The sequence below is a fragment of the Mesocricetus auratus genome, unplaced genomic scaffold (assembly GCF_017639785.1).
Source record: "Mesocricetus auratus isolate SY011 unplaced genomic scaffold, BCM_Maur_2.0 Super-Scaffold_100020, whole genome shotgun sequence".
Classification (NCBI taxonomy): Eukaryota; Metazoa; Chordata; class Mammalia; order Rodentia; family Cricetidae; genus Mesocricetus; species Mesocricetus auratus.
Window position 1 is genome coordinate 131,799 of NW_024429201.1, and position 20,174 is coordinate 151,972.

At 39.3% G+C, this 20,174-nt stretch overlaps 1 long non-coding RNA gene and 1 pseudogene across 1 annotated transcript; one reads left to right on the forward strand and one right to left on the reverse strand.

Annotated features, from left to right (window-relative positions):
• Positions 1-2,204: 2,204 nt before the first annotated feature.
• Positions 2,205-8,340, reverse strand: LOC121133166. Its single transcript, XR_005869935.1, has 2 exons — positions 8,295-8,340; positions 2,205-2,654 (listed from the first exon to the last, which is right to left on the reverse strand). It is a non-coding gene; the product is annotated as an uncharacterized LOC121133166 (long non-coding RNA).
• Positions 8,341-9,389: 1,049 nt separating this feature from the next.
• On the forward strand, positions 9,390-19,841 carry LOC101841251 (annotated as a pseudogene).
• Positions 19,842-20,174: the final 333 nt, after the last annotated feature.

Genomic DNA, 20,174 nt, shown 5'->3' on the forward strand with positions numbered 1-20,174 from the left:
GCTGCCTCTACTGGGGTGAGAAGAAGCAGAGAACTGAGCAGTAGGCACGTTTTATAGAGAGTTTCTGGTGGAGGGGAAGCAGAGCTTTCCAGAGTGGCCTGGGATTGGAGGGATTGTGTGATCTGATCTTGTGGGTAAAAAACTCAGGGGTTGGTGAGATTCTGTGGCCTAGTCTTGAAGCTCAGGGATTTCATGCTCAGGGTTGGTGGATTTTGTTTTCTTGTTTTCCTTGGCCCAGGTCTGGGCTTGAGGTCAAATCAGGGTCAGGGCGTTCCTTCATTGGCTCTTTTACCCTCCACTACCACTCTCCTATGTCATTCATTAGTCAAGAAATTACTGCACACAGTTCCCTACAGGGAATCAGATGGAGGTGTTCTCTCAGGTGAGGTTTCCTCAGATGCCTCATGCTGTGTAAAGCTGACAAGCTGACTGTCGTACGTGGGCACCACACAGATGGGATGATCAGTGGGAGATCCAGGTGAGATGACACCAGAGGCAGGGTGCTCAGGTAGACTATCTAACTGTCAGGAAGCAGCTGGCCGGGGCCTGTCTGTAGCAGAACCGAGGACCTGGAGGATGCCTGAAGGAGCACAGGAGTGGGCTATGTGGAGACTGCTCTTCTGGCACAGATCTGAGAGAAGCCCGTGGCTCTGGCCTGCCTGCTGGAGAAGGCTGGAGGCAGAGAGAGACCCTGACTGGTACTCCCCTCCTGTCAGTGAGATGGTCCCCATCCTTCTGTGTAGGGAACAAGGAAGCCTCGAATGAGTGAAGTCCTGAGGTCATCTAGGACTCAGAGACCTACTGTCCCACCCTAAATAGTCAAAGCCGTCACCCATATGAGTCAGGCTCAAGAGGAATGACCAAGCTTTTCTCGGGAGTCAAGCATGATTGTTTATGAATGATTGACCAGTGTGCTCAGACTAGCAACTGTCGTTTCCTCCCCTGGGGTGTTTAAAGTCTGAATCTGCTCATGTGCAGAGACCTCCACCCAGTCCAGCTGACAATCCCCTCCCCATGCCTGACGAACAAGCTGATGGTCCCAGGAACCATCGACCTCATTAGGGAACCCAGCTGATCCCAGCTTCACTGCCCATGTATCGGTGTGTCTGTCCTTGCTTTATTACCTCATCAGCACAGGATCCAAACTATGAGGGACAAAACACCCTGGGCATATTCTCGGTGACCTGCTGTGGAATATTATTTTCACTGTACAAAAATGCGTTACGTTTGTTTGTGCTGCATTTGTTAACTTTGTAACTATGTGTTGGCATTTGCATTAATTTAATAATATTAACCTGGGCTCAGAGGGGCAGTGTTAGCAACTGGTGATGGGAAGAAGCAGGGAGGAGCACAGTGTGGGTTTTCTTTTTTTCTAAGTTGGGGTGGTGTGGAAGGGAGAGGCTCCCCTGAAGTCAGCAGAGAGAGAAAGTTAGCCAGTTGCTATTCTAAGTCTCTGAGCGTGTAGGTTTTCACCCTAGCCTTTGAACCTCTAGTTTTATTAGGATGATACAGATTTAGTTAGAACTACTTTTAGTAGTAACAACAGAGCAGAGAAACAGATTTCCTGCCAGGCTATGGCCTTGGTGGCTGGGCCACTAGTAGTTAAAGCACAGTCATTGTGAGGAAGGTAAAACACCAGTGGCCTGCACCCTGTCCTTAACCCATCAATTTTTTTAAAGATTATTTTTTTGTGAGTGCTTCAGCTGCGTGTACAACTTTATGCCAGAAGAGGGCACCAGACCCCACTATAGATGGTTGTGAGCTGGGAATTGAACTCAGAACCACTGGAAGAGCAACCAGTGCTCTTAACCTCTGAGCCATCTCTCCAGCCCAAGGGCTGGTTTGTTCTTAATGGCTTGGCATGAACTGTGTAGGCTTCCAGGAATTTAGAGAAGAGAAACATATGAACTGGCAGCTCTCCTGTCAATCAGAACACCCCCAAACCATGCTTAGCAGACCAGATCCAATCCTTGAGCAGTCTTCAGAGTTGAAGCACTCAGTGATACCTACAGGCCTATGTGTGTTTTTGGTTTGTTGTTTGGTTTTTTCCCCTGTTGAATTAAAAGGTTTACTTTGTTATTTGGGGGGGGATTGATTTATGGATTTATTAGCCTTTTCATCCCATACAACTCACGAATTTGTAGAGTACAACTTGGGGACTTTTTTAACCTGTGTCAGTGTAAAAAGAGTCATTGACCACAAAGTACAGAACTGCAGCTTTAATGGAGACTGTGGCTTCAGTTTATCTCCAGCCCCTTCAAGAGTCAGAAAACCCTCCTTCCCTTGATGTCATGTGGGAGGAGGACGGAGGATCCCTGGACAAAATACTCCTGAACCTTGTGTTCACAGAGATACAAGTGTCACAGTCATAGTCCTGGAAGCTGTAGTTTCAGCAAGAGGCTTCTTCTGTGGAGAGGGGCCTCTGCCTCTTCCTGGATTCTGAAGTGACCTATGACCTCAGGCAGTCAAGCCTTCTGTACCCTGAAATGCCCACTGAGCCTTTATCCTTGCACTTTTCTCCTCCTTCAGGACGCTATTCAAGGAGTTCCTAAAGATGTGATTCACCCTTAAAGTAGTCAGGCCACTCAGCTGCTGTCCATCTGCTGAGCTGGGGACATCAGTGAAGCCAAGATAATTCAGGGTCAGAGCTGAATCTGGAGAACAAAATATAGGAGCTGGCATAAGGTTTATGTTCCCAGGTCATACCCACTGTCCTTGCACCTCCCCAGCTTGGTAGCCTCGCACCCATGCCCCAAAAACACAAACAAACCCACAAACAAAAACCTCCCCTCATTGCTAGTCTTGTCCCGTTAGCTTTCTTGGTGGACCTTTCCTGTCTGAGATCAACCACATCAAAACATGAAGAAGCAGAAGCTCTTCCAAGTGTTGACGAAGGAGACAGACAGAAAGCAGAAGGTCACCAAGACGGGAGACCTGTGGGCTCTATCTATCTGTTCTGTCAATCAGGCTTTTTAGGAAGAGTTGACTTCTGCCATACTGTCCATCCAGAGGCACCCTGGATTTCCCAGCATATGCAGTACCACAGCCAGCTCCAACATACAGAAGGCAACCTTCCACGTAAAATAGTCCAGCTGCATCAGATACCATAGGTGTGTTCCAGCAGGATTTCTTCCTGAGGAGGTATGCTAAGTAGCAGGGTTTAATCCACCTGAACATCCCATCAGACCCCACAAACATACACGTTTCTGATTTCTCCGACTCTCCCAATGAAAAGACAGGCAGACAGAGAGAAAATAAAATGCAAAGCACATATGTGCCCTCTCGTACTTGCTTGCCCAATTCTTCATTGGGTTCTGCCTCCTGCCATCCTCAGGGGAGTCACTGTGTTGGTGAACATAGACTGGGCTTGTGTCTTTGGGGAGTGTGGGAAGCAACACAAATCTTGACAGGCAAGCCCGACTCTCTTGTGCAATCTCTTGAAGCACCTAATGTCAGAGTCTGGCCCAGGTGACGGGCATTTCCTCTTCTGGTGCGCTACTGCAGAAACATAGAGCAGCCGCAGCTTGGATAGGAGGTCATAGCTACAAGTGGAGATCTTCCTCTGGGGACAACATTGAGGCATGGAGGCACTCCTGGCCACATTCTTCCCTGATAGTGTCAGGACACTGGGCAGGTTCTGTTGTGAGGGCTGGGTGTGGAGGAGGCCAAAGGTGGGCTCATTGACTCTTCGTTTTAGGAGAAGACCAGAGATAGAAAGATTTGTACTGGAGATGGGAGAGTTGTAGGACCAGGGTCCGTAGGCTTGGGTGAGGTGGTGCAGTCAAACTTAAGTCCTTTGTGTAGCTGATCTTTGATGATAAGGTGCGTCCTCATCATTTCTTCCTATTTTCTCTTTTTCAGGGATTCCAAAATGACATTGGCATTAAATCCAAGGTCAGAGAGGGTGTCTAGGATGTTGGAATCTGTGTAGGAGTCACTTGGGATGTTTTCTCCACATTTCATGACCCATGAATTTTGTTGAAGGTCTTCAATGGAGGAACTCCTCTCTGGGGTAACTGTGAGCATTTGGGGAATTAAGTTTTCAAGCTGCCCAGAGATGTGGGCTGTAGCATAATGGATCCCTTTGATGTTATTCCCTTCAGTCTCTTTTGGGGTGTTTCCTCTGAAGGAGTGGTGCCCAGTGGTGTCAGATTAGAGCAGCACACCCAGATTCCACACATCTGCTTTCTTCCTACCATAGCCTTCTCTCAGTACCAGTTCCAAGACATGGAAGGTCTTGGTTCCACATCACCCCTGCAGTACATTTTGGTGGTGAAACCACAATCTACCAGATTCGCATTGCCCTCTGCATCCAGCAGGATGTTTTGGGGCTTCAGGTCTCGATTGTCAAGGTCATGGCAGTACTTGATGGCTGACATGATCTGCCCAAATATTTTCTAGGCTTCCTCTTCCTGCAGCCTGCCATCTTCCACTATCAGTTGGTACAAGTTTTTTTTCCCCAGGGCATATTCTGTAATAAGAATATTTTGATGTTGCTAGAACCTGGAAGACGTGAGGGATGTTAGGATGGCGTAGTAGTGTGAATGTCGCCATCTCTGACATGATGAGATGAAGGTGTTGCTTTTGGTTGTCTACAACTTTTATGGTCACCAGAGTGCCTGGGAGGTGATGATAGGCCAGTTTAACAGAGCCAAAGTCACCTTAGCCCATGACACATAGAAGCTTGTATTGACATGTCAGTCTCCTCTTTCGGGGGAGTCAAGTGGTGAAGCTAGGAGGTCACCGTGCTCCTGTACAGACAGTTTGTGGGCAAAGCCTCAACCCAACAACTAGCAGAGAGCTACGAAAGAGCCCTACAGGTCACCGCAATCAGCTCCCTGATCTGTAGGGACAGAACTGTAGGCCAGCTCAATGCCCCATATATAGGACCCTCATTCTCCCCTCACGGTGGCTCTTTGTTAGGACTGAGCAAGAAATGTACCAATCACAGCAGACTATAGCCTACAGGGGCTATCTCCATGTTGGGCCACAGGCACCTTGCCCTTGTTATGAAAATGTGACTAGCCTTCACCAGCTTCTGATTCCATGGATCAAAGAGACAGACACATATTTACTCGCTTAGAAATTAAACCAGCGCCGTGCCTCAGTGGCCTTTTTATCTGCACCCTGAGTTCCTCAAACCATTTCTGGCCTTTGAGGATGAGGTGCATTTTGAATAGGTGTCCTACAGAGAGGCAAAGTCATCAGGGGATTTTGTCAAAGTCATGTTTAAAGTTGTCTATTCTTCAGACCAAGGGGAATAAAGGTGGAAAGATACAAGGCATGGAGAGCTCTTGGCCACTCTCTAGCCTGAACTTGTTAGTCCTCCTGTCCCAGAAACTTCCTTCCAGTATGGATTCAAGAACCACTTTAAAGAATGCCCAGAAAGTAGGAGGATGCCCCCTTGGGGTCTCTTGGGCATGGGGTTATGGAGGTAGTAATGGTTGGAGTCGGGGGCTTTAGGCTTCTGTTACGATTGTTCACCTCAAGGAGTCCTGGGAAATCACTGTGTCGACTCGGCTCTTTGCAGATAGGAGATCTGGATTTCTCCCTTGTGATCCTGGGTGCTGACTGACCCTAAGACCATTGACCATTGCCCAGGTACTATCAGGACAGCTCCTAGAGCACTGTTGCAGGCCACTTCTCCAGCCATCTCCAATCATTACTATCTCATAGCTCCTGAGATTCGCTCCATTTTGGGGATAGGATCTTGTCTCCGAGACTTTCGTTGCCTTTGAGACAAACATAAACTAGCTCATGAGGACTGATGGGAACTGAGACCAAAGTGAAATGGTCACTTGGTCCTGACCCATCTTCCCAGTCATAGTCATGTTCCCTGTCACAGACCACACCTCCTCCACCTGAAGCAATGGGCAGGGCGCTTCATGGTTTCTTCATGGGCTGGGGTGACCACTGTTGACCCACACCATGACCAAAAGCATCTTAGGGAGGAACGGGTTTATTTGGCTTCTGTCCCTCACTGAGGAAAGTCAAGTGAGAACTCAAGCAGAAACAGAGGCAAGCACCCTGGGGGAGAGCTACTGACTTGTTCTCTATGGCTTGCTCAGCCTGCTTTCTCATATGACTCAGGACCACTACCCAGAGCTGGCACCTTCCACAGTGGGCTGGAAGGCCTCATCAGTGATGAAGGAAGTGGCCCATGGACATGCCCACAGGGCAAAATGATGGAGGCAATTTCTCAGTTGAGTTTCCTCTCCCCTTGTGACTCTGTATCAAGTTGACGGAAACGAACCAGTACACTTGCCTTCTCTCAGTCTGTTTCCTTCCTGTTCTGCAGACTGAGACACGGCAGTGAATCTAAGAAGTTGGTAGGCTCCAGGATCAATCAGCCAAAGGAGGAGGGTGTGGTCTGGCTCAGACTTTGATGGCACAGTGCATCATGGCTAGGGAAGCAGGGCAAAAGCATGAGAACAGCTGGTTGCATTGTGTCCACAGTCAGGAATCCCAGACAGCTGAAGGCTGGTGCTGGGGTTCCTCTCAGTTTTCTACAACTGGAAATAGAGCCTGAGGAAACGTTCCACACAAAACCCTCAGGGTGGGTCTTACTACCTCAGACACACCGCTCCAGAAACACCCTCAGATAGGAGGCGCCCAAATACTACATCCTAAGCAAACCCAGATCCTGCCACAGTCCCCAGAGCAGGCTCAGGTCTAGGAAGCAGAGCCGCACTTAAAGAGAAGAAGTCAAAGTACAGAAAGACCTGAAATGGTCAAGACAAATGCTGCCTTAAAGAGGATGGGGGATGGACAGAAGGTAGATGTGGGAAAACTGCGGAGCAGCTGAGTCAAGTTCCTGCCAGGGGAAGACGTTCCTCAGAGATACAGTGTGGATAACAAATGGCAACAAAAACCACTTCATCTAATCCCTACGTGGGTTAGTGAACTGGAGAGATGGCCCTCAAAAGAAGAAACACAAACCATGCTCATCATCTGGGAAAAAGAGTCAAAAGTGTTTGGAAGTGACCTCTCGCCCAAGTCACAATGTCTAGCACTAAGGAAACCGAGGCTGACAGATGCTGGGCAAGGTATGGAGAAATGAGGATGCTTGGAGAAACGAGGATGCTTGCACACTGCTAATGGAACTGAAACGGCTTGACTCCCAAGGAAAGCTTGGTCATTCCTCTTGAGCCTGGCTCAAATGGGTGACGGCTTGGCCTATTTATGGTGGGACAGTTGGTCTCTGGGACCTAGCCCCGTCCATGTCAAAACATACATTTCCTTAGGACGTCACTCATTCAAGGCTTCCTTGTTCCCTACACAGAAGGATGGGGACCGTCTCACTGACAGGAGGGAGTACCAGTCAGGGTCTCTCTCTGCCTCCAGCCTTCTCCAGCAGGCAGGCCAGAGCCACGGGCTTCTCTCAGATCTGTGCCAGAAGAGCAGTCTCCACATAGCCCACTCCTGTGCTCCATCAGGCATCCGCCAGGTCCTCGGTTCTGCTACAGACAGGCCCCGGCCAGCTGCTTCCTGACAGTTAGATAGTCTACCTGAGCACCCTGCCTCTGGTGTCATCTCACCTGGATCTCCCACTGATCATCCCATCTGTGTGGTGCCCACACGTGCTAGGTATGTGAAAAGAGGGGAATGTAACTGAGGAAACACCTCATCCGATTGCCTGTGGGAAAGTGTGTATTTTCTCATGACCGGTATGGGATGTGGCAGCCCCCTAAGGCATGTGATCATCTGGGTTGTATAGGAAAGCCAGCTCAGCAAGCCAGTCAACACCTGTTTAACTTCCTGTCCTGCTTGACTTCCTGCCTTGACTTCCCTTCTATGATGGTCAAGGACCGGGATGTTTGAGCCAAACAAACTCCCTCCATCCCAGGTTGCTATTGCTCATGATATTTGTCACATCAATACAAAGTAACCTAGGGCAGACATGTACTTTGCCCATTGGTCCTCCTCAGAAGCAGCAGATGCTTTGGTGGCAGAGAATGGAGATGAAAGGGAGGCTGAGAGACACGCCCCTTTCGAGAAAGGGGGTTGGTGGGTGGAACTTTGGGGGATGGGCAAGCCCTAACTGCCACAGGCTGGGGTTTAACTTACATATGGAGCCCACTGCTGAAGATGTGGTCCTCAGATGGGGGGCCTGTTACGAGAAGCTTTCCTTGAGAGAAGCCGTCCCGCCCGCCTGGTTCCAGATCCGCATCAGTCCCAAATAAACACACAGGAGGCTATATTAATTATGAAGCTGTTGGCCTTGCTTGTCCCTTACTGGCTAGCTCTGCCTTAAGTAATTACCCCATAATTGTTAATCTAAGTATGTTTCTTACCGGAGAATAGTTCCCGGCGTCCTACCCCCATGGCTTCACATGTTGACTCTCTTGTGTTTCCCCTTCCCAGAATCCTCCTCGACTCCTAGTCCCTCCTATCTAGGTTTTCTATTGGCCAGACAGTACTTTATTGACAAATGCACAGGCAAATAACAGGACTTCCCCAACAGGGGCCTTTATCTCCTCGTGGCATTTCTAACAGCTCAGCTTCCAAAGATGGAGAGTCACCACAGCACAGGAAATGAAATACAATGAATTAAAAATAATGTGATGATGAAGAAAACAAAATACAAAATAAGATTGTGACATTGAATTGTGAAATGAAATGAGTTGAAATACAATGTAATATTGTGATGATAGATAATGTCATATAATCAAATATAGTGAAATGCTATTAGAGAAGATGAAAAAATGAGATATGAAATGATGTTAAAAATGAAATAAAATACAAAATGAAGAGATACAGCACAAAATAATAAAAATAAAGTGTTAACTAAGTGATGCAGTGAGTGACATAAAATGAAGTTATAAGACATAAACAATAGTCTTTAAACTAGAAAATGAAACAAGAAAATAATGAACAAAATGTAATATAATACACTACAATGAAATGTAAAAATATAATAAAAAATAAAATAATGAAATTAAATGAGAAGCTAAACAAAGTAAAAATCAAATGAGAAAATGAAACTATGAAATTAAATGATTTTATGAAATACTGAAACAAAATGAAAACAACATAAATAGGAATATAATCAAGTATAACCAAACAAAATGCAATAAAGTAGTGGAATTAAATGACTTGTAAAGAAGAAATTCAATTAAATTACTGAATTACATTTAATGTAAATATAATTAAATATGCATAAAGGTAATATAAGGAAATAATGAAATGTAGTGAACTGAAATGTGATGATAAAAGGAAACAAGGAAATAAGACTGACATAGAATTAAAATATGCAGTGAGTTGAAACTAAATGTAAAAATCTGATAGGAAATGAAGAGTAATAAAATATAACAATATTTAAATGAGATGGAAGGAAATGAAGTGATGATAAGAACATATACTGAAATAAAATGATATGCCATGAAATAATGAAAGTAAGTTTTAAAAGCATGCTGTCATGTTTTGACATAAAGTGAAAAATGTAATGATGAAATAGCAAAATAAAATGAAATTTGTTAAAACAAAATAGGATGAAACACTATTATAAAGAGGTAAAATTATGAAATGAAATATAGTACAATGAAATTTAACATAAAAATTTATGTAAAATGCAATAATGAAATGAAATGATAAAAAGAGGCAAAACAAAATGATTATCAGATGGGATAATGAAACAAAAAATGAAAAGAAATGGTTTTATAAAATAATGAAACAAAATGAATCTGGAAGTAAAATAAAGTGAATGATTTCATAAAAAATGGAATAAAACATAGTAAAATGGAAGGATGAAGTTAAATTCACTTTATGACATAAATAAGTGAAAGAAATATTGGAATGGTGATAACGGCTTGGAATTAAAATAATAAAATGAGTTGGAAAAAGTATAAGTCATGTCACGACCTGAAATGCCATGTAGTCATGTGTAATGAAATGTAATCAAATGAGATAAAAATTAAATGAAGTGATGTGACATGAAAAAATGAAATGTTGAAAAAATGTAAGCCTATATAAAAAGAAACGTGATAATAAAAAGATATGAAGTAAGAAGGTAAAATTAAGTACTATTGTAACAATGTAAGTTGAGATGCAATTCAAAAAAAGGACCGAAATAATGAAATAAAATACGATGTAAAGAAATGAAATGTAATGTAATCCAAGATAGTAAAGCCATAAAATAAGGTGAAATGCTATAATATAGCTAACAAAATGAAGATCTCATGAGATACTATAATGAAATAAAAACTAAAATGATGTGATGTTTTTATGGAATAATGAAAGGAAATGAAACAGTGACCAATACATAATGAATGAAGGAAAATGGGTGGAAATGGAATTAAATGAGAAAAATAAAATAATGCAAATGATGGGATGAATGAAGTGGAAAGTTGAAATGAAATAAAATTTAATAACTGCAATTAAATGCAATGTAATGAATTGAAATAATGATGTTGAAAATAAGGAAGTGGAATGTTATTATGACATGAAATTAAAATAATAAAATTAGTTGAAATGAAAGATAAGGTCATGCAATGACATGAAATGCTATGCCATTAGGTAAAATGTAATGTAATCAAATGAGATGAAAAGAAATCGTGAAGTGAGCAAGTGATAAATGAAATAATAGGCATAAACTGGCGGCGGGTTAGAGAGCGGTGATGTGCGCAGTGGCCAAGCGCGCCCGGACTATCGAGGACCCGGAGCCTCTTGGTTCCCGACAGAGACAGACTTGAAGACCTTGAAGAAGCCAATCCATTTTCCTTCAAAGAGTTTCTGAAAACTGAGAATCTCAGTCTGTCAAAAGAAGACACGAGCAACCGTCGAATTAACCGAAGGAAGCCTCCAGGCCCCCACTGGGATTAGACCCCAGCAGCCCTGCCCCTCAGCCTGTGGGGTATGGCCTGGAATGTCAGCAGCCCTTTTTGAAGACCCATCGAGAGCCAGCAACCTGGAGGAGGATGAGGAAGAAGATGGATGGAATGGAGCCTACTTGCCATCCGCCATGGAGCAGACTCATTCCTCTAGGGCCACAATGAGGCACCTACCTTTCCTTTTTTTCCAATGCATCGGAGCTGGCAGGTCCTGAGTCTTTGCCCCTGTGGACAACTGAGTGACACTGACTCAAGGATCCCCCCAGCATCTCCAGCTGGGAGTCCTAATGCAGACTTTGCAGCTCATGGAGAGTCCCTGGGAGACAGACACCTTTGGACGCTGCAGATAAGTTATGAAGCACCGAGAGCTTGGGGACCATTTTCCTATAGATTTTTTTTAATTTTCCTTTTCTCATCCTGCTGAGATCGACAATTTTCTCATCTAAATAAATCCTGAAGATCATTTGTAAAAAAAAGAAAAAAAAAGGAATGAAATAATATACCCAAATGAACGGATATGACATGAAACAGTGAAATGAAGAAATAATGAAATGATTGATGTAATGAGTGATATGAAATAAAGTGACATATGATAATGAAATCATTTTAAATAGGACAATCAAATGAAATAACATTATAAAACCATAAAATGAAATTCAATTTGATGAAGTGAAATAATAAAATAAATGTAATGAAGTAACTGCAATGTCAAGTGAAATGAAATGAGATGACGAAATGAATCAATGAGAAGCTAATCAAAATGAACATCAAATGAGATAACAAAGTAAAACAATGATTTTATAGCATAATGAAAGGAAATGAAACTGACGGGAAATTTAATGAAAGACTGTAATGAAAGAAAATGGACAGAAATGAAAAAAAATCAAATGATGAGATTAAATTAAATTTAATGAATGCAACTAGATTTCATCAAGCCAAATAATGAAATTGGATGAATTGAAATAATGAGGTGATGATGAAAGGAAATGATGAAATAAGATGAGATTAACATGAATTTAACATGAAATATAAAGAATGAAATGAGACAGTAGTGGCCCATGCCTTTAATCCCAGCACTGGGGAGGATCTCTCCCTTGTAGGCCAGCCTGGTCTAAGAGGGAGTCCGTGGGACAGCCAAGGCTACACAGTTAAACCCTGTCTAGAAATGCAAAAAATAAAAATAATAAAACAATGAGTTGAAATATAATATACGGTCATGTAATAGCAGGGAAGGTCAAATAATCAAATTGTAATCAAATGAGATGAAATAATGAAGCTATGCTATAAAGTAGAATAATATACTAAAATAGCAAACATACAATGAAATAATGAAAATAAGTGGTTAGATGTTGATTATGTGATGTGATGAGAGACATAAAAATAAGCAAAATGAGACAATAAAATTATATGATATAAGAAAATAAAGCAACCTTATAAAATTTTAGATGAAATACGATGCAATAAATGCAGTTAATAAATAAAATATAAGGTAATACAATGCAATGCAGTATAATCAAAGCTAATGGAAAATAAAATAATGAAATGTGACAAAAAGAAGCTAAACAAAATAATGATCAAATGAAAGGAAGTAAAGTATGAAATTAAAGGATTTTTATTAAATACTATAAATAATATGGCAAAATAAAATGTAGTCCTGACCCCCTGCTCCCAAATAACCAATATGAATTATAAATGCTCTGTCAGTAGCTCAGGCTTATTGCTAGCTAACTCTTACATTTTAAGTTAACCCGTATTCCTCATTTATGCTCTGACCCATGGTGGTATCTTTATTAACATGACATGAGCATGTTCATCTCCTGCTCTTCTACATCTAGCTGGAGACTCCCCTGACTCCACCCTTCCTCATCATCATTCTCAAGGTTTGGTTTTCCTTCCTAGCTGTACCCTGTTTAGCTGTTAGTCAGTCAGCTTGTTTATTAAAACAAACACAATTACATATATTCACATAGTGTAAAGAAATATTCCACAGCAATGTAGTGAATGATTTAATGTAACACAACAGATTGGAATATAATCAAATGTGACCAAGCAAATGAAAAAAATGGTGGAATAAAATGACTTGGAAAGAAGAAATTCAATTAAATTCAATGTATTTAATTAAATATAATTCAACAAAGCCAGGCATGGTAAAACATGCCTTTACCCCCAGCACTCTGGAGGAAGAGACTGCAGATCTCCAAGGCCAGCATGGTTTACAGAATGAGTTCCAGGACAGCAAGGCCTGTTAAACAGATAAACTGTCTCAAAAAAGACAAACAAAACAAAACATGTATGCATACATACATATATATATATATATATATATATATATATATACTAATGGAACAAATGTAATGTGATGGTAAAGAAAAAATAATAAAATAAGATTATTATAGTTAGTTGCTTTTTGCTCTTTTACTTTTACTCTTTGGGGGCATACCACAGAGCTCCCAATAAAATAAGCAGAATCTTATTACTTATGAATTCCTGGCCTTAGTTTGGCTGACTTCTAACCAGCTTTTCTTAAATTATCCCATCTACCCTTTGCTTTTGGGGTTTTACCTTTCTCTGTTTCTGTGTACCTTTCTTTCCTTCTTACTCTGTGTCTGGCTGTGTGGCTGTGTGGCTGGCCCCTGGTGTCCTCCTCTCCTTCTTTCTTGCTCTTTCCTAAGCCTAGATTTTCTCCCATTTATTCTGTCTGCCTACCAGCCCTAGCTATCCTTTTTCCTGCCTAGCTATTGGCTGTTCAGCTCTTTATTAGACCAATCAGGAGTTCTAGGCAGGCAAAGTAACACAGCTTCACAGAGATAAAAAGTGCAACATAAAAGAATGCAATATTCCACAATGAATTATAACATTGAATTATAAACTGGAACTAGTTGAAATATGATAAATTATTATAATGACAGATATTGTCATATAGTCAAATATAATATAATTCCATAACATGAACTGATTCTAAACCTGGAATAAAATACCTAAATGAACAGATATGACATGAAATAATAAAAATAAGTGATAAAAAGTTGACTAAGTGAGGTAGTGAGTCACATAAAATGAAGTGAAATGTGATAATTAAATTATATAAGAAATGAAATAAAATGGTCTTAAAAATTATAAGATGAAATGTAATGTGATACAGAAGAGAAATAATAAAAAATAAAATGAAATACAATGTAACAAATTTAATGGAAAAATACTGAAATGAAACAATAACAAGAAGCTAAACAAAATGACCACATAAAAAAATGAAATTAAATATGAAATTAAATAATTTTATGAATATTGAATCAAAATGAAAGATGGATTCAAGTATAACCAAACAAAATGAAATACAATGATGGAATGAAATGACTAAGAAAAATGAAATTCAATGAATTTAAATAAATATAATATATTTGTAATATACTTATATAATATATGGTTATTATATACTCAATGATAATGTAAATACAAGGAAATTATGACATGCAATGAATTGAAGTAATGTGGTAATGATGAAACAAGAGAATTACAAAATACATTGAGTTTAAATAAAATGTAATATCATGTGATGACAGGAAATGACATATAATCAAGATAAGAAATGTGATTAAATGAAGTACCAGGTCCTCCTGCAGGTAGGGCTGCAGAACGGCCATTCCAGCCAGTCTCTTCCAGGGGCTGAGCAGGATGGTGAGTGTCCACGACTCAGGAAACCCCCTCCTCCTAGTTACCAGGGAGAAATACACACTGAGTCGGGAGTCTGTCGAAGCAAGATCTCGATTTATGCCGGGAGGTGGTGGCGCATGCCTTTAATCCCAGCACTGGGAAGGCAGAGTAGGCGGATCTCTGTGAGTTCGAGGCTGGGCTGGACCAACAGCCTCCAAAACAATACAGAGAAACCCTGTCTCCTAAACCCCCCCCAAAAAAAATCTCGATTTATTCCAACAGGCAGGAATGTATACAGGGCCAAGGTAGGGGATGGGAATCTTAGGATGGGGTAAGGTGACATGAAGGGTAAGGGCCAATAATATTTCACCAAGGTGGCAGGTAGCTAGGCAGGGGGCAGTGTTACATCAGGCCTCCTGAGTCACCCCCACGTGGAGGTTACAGGTCAGAGACAGGTGGCCAAACTCTAGCCAAGCTCAGGAGATTACACTGGGCCCCACATCTGAGCTTTTTTAGACCCAACAGTGAAGGGATGATGTCAAAGGAAATAATATATTGACATGAAATACTGAAAATAAGTGATAAAGGCATGGTAACGTGATATATTGTATAAGATAAAGTGAAATGTAATAGTAGACTAACAAAAAAATGAAATTGTGTTAAAACAAAAGATGAAACCATACTATAAAGATATAAAGAGGTGAAATGATAAATGAAAGCCAATACAATAAAATGTATCATACTAGTTAGTAATGAAAAATACAATAATGGAAGGAAATGATGAAAAGAAGCAAAAAATGATGATCAGATAGGATAATGAAATGCAAGAAAATGAAAAGAAATTATTTTATGACATGCCAAACATTTCCTTGCATCCTTGCATTTCATTTCATTCCACCATTTCATTCATTCATTCCACAGATTGTATTTCATTCCATTTTTACATGAAATTACTTTATTTCACTTCACAGATTCATTTTGTTCCATTACTTCATGTATCTTCCATTACTTTTTTATCATGTGAAATTGTATTATATTTCATTTCATAATTTCACTACTTTTTTATTCTGTTTTGTTTTGTTTGAGACAGGGTTTCTCTGTGTACCCCTGGATGCCCTGGAATTGGCTCTATAGACAAGGCTGGCCTCGAACTCACAGAGATCCACGTGCCTCTACCTCCTGAGTGCTGGGATTAAAGGGTTGGGTCATCACAGCCTGGCCATTTCACTTCTTTCTAATATCATGTTTCATCTTATTTTGATTTAACACAATTTCATTTTATTTTGTTATTTCATCCTCATTGTACTGCTTCATTAAATTTTATTACTTCAATACGTTACTTTTAATTGCACTCATTAAATATAACTTCACTCATCTTTCCAAGTCAATACTCTGCGTCATTTTATTTCATTTCCATCACTTACTTTGATGAGATGTCAATCTTTTTTTACATTAGAGTCATGGACAGTATTTCAGTATACAACTTTTTTTTTTTTTTTTTTTTTGGTTTTTCAAGACAGGGTTTCTCTGTATTGTTTTGGAGGCTGTCGATCCAGCCTGGCCTCAAACTCACAGAGATCCGCCTGCCTCTGCCTCCCGAGTGCTGGGATTAAAGGCGTGCGCCACCACCGCCTGGCTGTATACAACTTCTTATCCTTTGTTTCATGAAAACATGATTTCATTTCCTATTTAATTTCATTTCATTTAAGCATCGTTTTGTTTAGCTTCTTTTCATTGTTTCATCACTTTATTTTTTAATTACATTTCATTGAATTAGATTATATTTCCTTTCATGATTTCACTTATCACTTTGCATTTCATCTTCATATAACACCATTTCATTTCCTGTCATTTCATTGCTTTTACTTTCTTTTATGTCACACATTACGCCACATCATTTTTATCATATTATTATTTCATATTGTATCAGTTCATTTTAGTATATTACTCAGTTTCATGGGTAATTTCATTTCATTATTTCTTTCATCTCTTTAATTACATTTCATTGCATTTGATTGCATGACATTTCACGTCATTATATAGCATTACATTTCAAATCATCTCATTATTTAAAATCCATTTCACAACAGTAGTTCATCTCACCATTGTAAGTGATTTTTGTCTCATTATTTCAGTACATTATGTTTAGTTGAATTCACTAAATTTATTTTAACTTTTATCTTTTCATTTGATTTCACTGCATCGTTTTATGTCATTTTATTTTCTAAGTTTCATTACATTTTTACCCATTTTCCCTAATCACATTCATTGCCTTTCAAGGTGTCATAAAATCATCATGTCATTTTAATTTCATATAAAATGGTTAATAATTCATTTAATAATAAAATAATGATAATGAAATTAATCAATGAAAAGAAGCTAAACAAAATAAAAATCAAATGAGATAACATCATCTGATTGCATTCTATTTTTTCATTTTTCATCTTGAATTTTATTGCATTTTATTTTATACCATAATTTCAGTTCTTTATAATATTGTCTTTCATCTTATTCTGTTTTAACACTATTTCATTTTGTTATTTCATTATTACATTTCACTTCATCTTATGTTGCTCAACAGCTCATGGCAATACTCCTTTATCACTTATTTCCATTATTTCATGGCATATAAGTTCATTTAAGTACATTATTTCCTTTCTTGTCAGTCACTTTATCACAAATTTCATTATATGGTACAATATGATATGTTCTATCTACACTTGATATTACATATTATTTAAACACTGCATTTTTAAATTCAATGTCATAGTGTTATTTCATTTACTTGATTTCTTTCATCATCATTAAATTATTTCAATTCATTTCATTATCTCATTACATTTAATTAAATTTAGTTGAATTTCTTCTTTCCTAGTCAATATATTCCATCTTCTCATTAGACATTCTTTATTACATGTGATTATATTTCAATATATCTTTGTTACATTATGTCATTCACTATACTTAATTTTGCAGTTTCATTACATTGCAATGTTTCATGAAAGAATTTTCTTTCATTTAATTTTCTTATTTGATCATATTATTGTTTAATGTCTGCTGAGAGTGTGGTTCATGTCCTGAAGCCAAATGTCTGATCGCTGCAGCAAAGGAGCCTCCAGCATGGCTGCTTATGACTTCTTGCATTTCTAATACACCTAGGCCATGACCCTGGGCAGAGCCAGATCCCACCCTAGGGGAGGACCCTGAGACACTCCACAAACACACACACACACACACACACACACACACACACACACACACACACACACATACGCACACACACATCCGTGCTCAGCAGTCTATACAGTGGTTTCTCCACCGGTCCACCAGAGCCCCGTGGCACTTTTGCATCCTCGCTGCATGGTAGGACTTGAGATCCTTGCTTGGAGAACGCCTACACCTTTTCCTTTTAAGCCACAGCAGCGTTGGCTTTGGCTTTTAAACAACGATGTAATTTTAATCGTTTTCCTTTGGACTTGCAGTCGGCCTCACACCGCCCCTCTTTGAGCTGGGCCAACACTAGGGCAGCCAGTGACAGTAGGGCTCCTCCCACAACTGGGACTGTAAACAGGAAGAGCCCACTTAAAAAGGGTGAGTCTGGCTCTGCCTCATTGTCACCAAGTCATTGAGTGTAAGCTGTTGTTCTAAAATGAGTAAGAAACCAAAAAGGTCTAAGAATTTACAGTAGAGAAAAACTAAAACGGTTTAAGGAACACTCAAATTGGTATAAGAGTTTTCAGCAGAGAAAACCCAAAATGGTATAAAAAAATCGCAAAAGAAAAAAATCAAAATGGTATAAGAATTTATAGCAGAAGAAAACCAAACGGTTTAAAAAATCGCAGCAGGGAAAAAAAATCAAATTGGTGAAAGTATTTACACCAGAGAAAAACCAAAAAGGTTTAAGAAATCCCAACAGGTAAAAAATTCAAATCCATATAAGACTTTACAGCAGAGAAAAACCAAGACGGTTTGAAGAAATTGCAACACCATAAAAACTCAAATCGGCATAATTTGCGCAGAGAAAAACCAAAAAGGTGTAAAAAAAAATCTCAACAGAAAAAAAAAATCAAATTGGTAAAAGATTTTACATTACACCAGAGGAAAAATAATCAAAAAACGGTTGAAGAAATCCCAACAAGTAAAAAAATCAAATCGGTATAATAATTTATAACAGATAAAATACAAAACGGTTTAAGAAATTGCAACAAAGAAAATAATTAAATCGGTATAATTACAGCAGAGGAAAACCGAGACGATTTTAAGAACTGGCAACAGGAAATGTCAAATCTGTACAGGAATTTACAGCACAGACAAACCACAACATTTAGGTTTAAGACTTTACAGCAAAGAAAAGCAAAAACCAGTTTAAGAGTTTAGAGACAAAAAAAGGACTTTACATCAGGAAAAAAAGAAAAGATTTAAAACTTTGTACCAGAGAAAAATCAAAACAATTTAAGTCTTTGCTGCAGAAGAAGGAATGCATTTAACACGTTACAACTGAAAAATCTAAAAATAATAAACATTAAAAAACTAGTTCAAGAGTGTGCAGCAGTGAAAAATCAAATTGGCATGAGAATTTACAGGAGAAAAATCAAAACTATTAGGTTTTGCACCCAAAACGGTATAAAAATTCACAAAAGGGAAAAAAGCCAAAACGGTTGAAGAAATCCCAACAGGTGAACAAATAAATTAATTAATTAAATTAAATCGGTATAAGAATTTACAGCAGAGAAACCCGAGCCGGTTTTAAGAAATCTCAACAGGGTAAGATATCAAATCGGTATAAAAATTTACACCAGAGATAATACAAAAGCGGTTTAAGAAATCACAACAGGGTAGAAAGTCAAATCGGTATAAGAATTTACAGCAGAGGAAAACCAAGATGGTTTTAAGAAGTTGCAACAGGAAATCTCAAGTGGGTATAAGAATTAACAACAGAGGAAATCCAAACTGGTTTATGTTTAAGACTTTACAGCACTGAAACAAAAACCCTGTTTAAAGAGTTTACAGAGAATAAAACAAGACTTTACAGCAGGGAAAAAAAGAATAGATTTAAAACTTTGTATCTGAGAAAAACCAAAATAATTTAAGTCTTTGCAGCAGAAGAAAAGGAAAAAGCATTTAATACTTCATAGCTAAAAACTAAAAATAATAAAAATTTTAAAAAGTACTTCAAGACTTTATAGCAGTGAAAACTCAACTTGGTATGAGAATTTAGAGCAGAGAATAACCAAAACTGTTTAAGACTTAGAGCAGGGAAAAACTAAATTAATATAAGAATTTACAGCAGAGAAAAAAACAGAATTGGTAAGGACTTTGCAGCAGAAACCAAAAGGAAACCCATTTTCAACTTTACAGTGAAAAAAAATCAAGAATAAAACCACATTTACAACTTTTGAGGGGCTGGAGGGATGGCTCAGTGGTTAAGAGCACCCACTGCTCTTCCAGAGGTCCTGAGTTCAATTCCCAGCAACCACATGGTGGCTCAAACCATCTGTAGTGCGATCTGGTGCCCTCTTCTGGCCTGAAGGCATACATGCAGATAAAACACTGTATATAAAATAAATAAATCTAAAAAAAAAAAAAAAACAAAGACTTTTCAACAGAAATAAACTGAATCGATTTAATAGCAGAAGAGGAAACAAAGAAACAGCTTGAGATTTCACTGCAGAGAAAAACAAAATGGTATGAGAA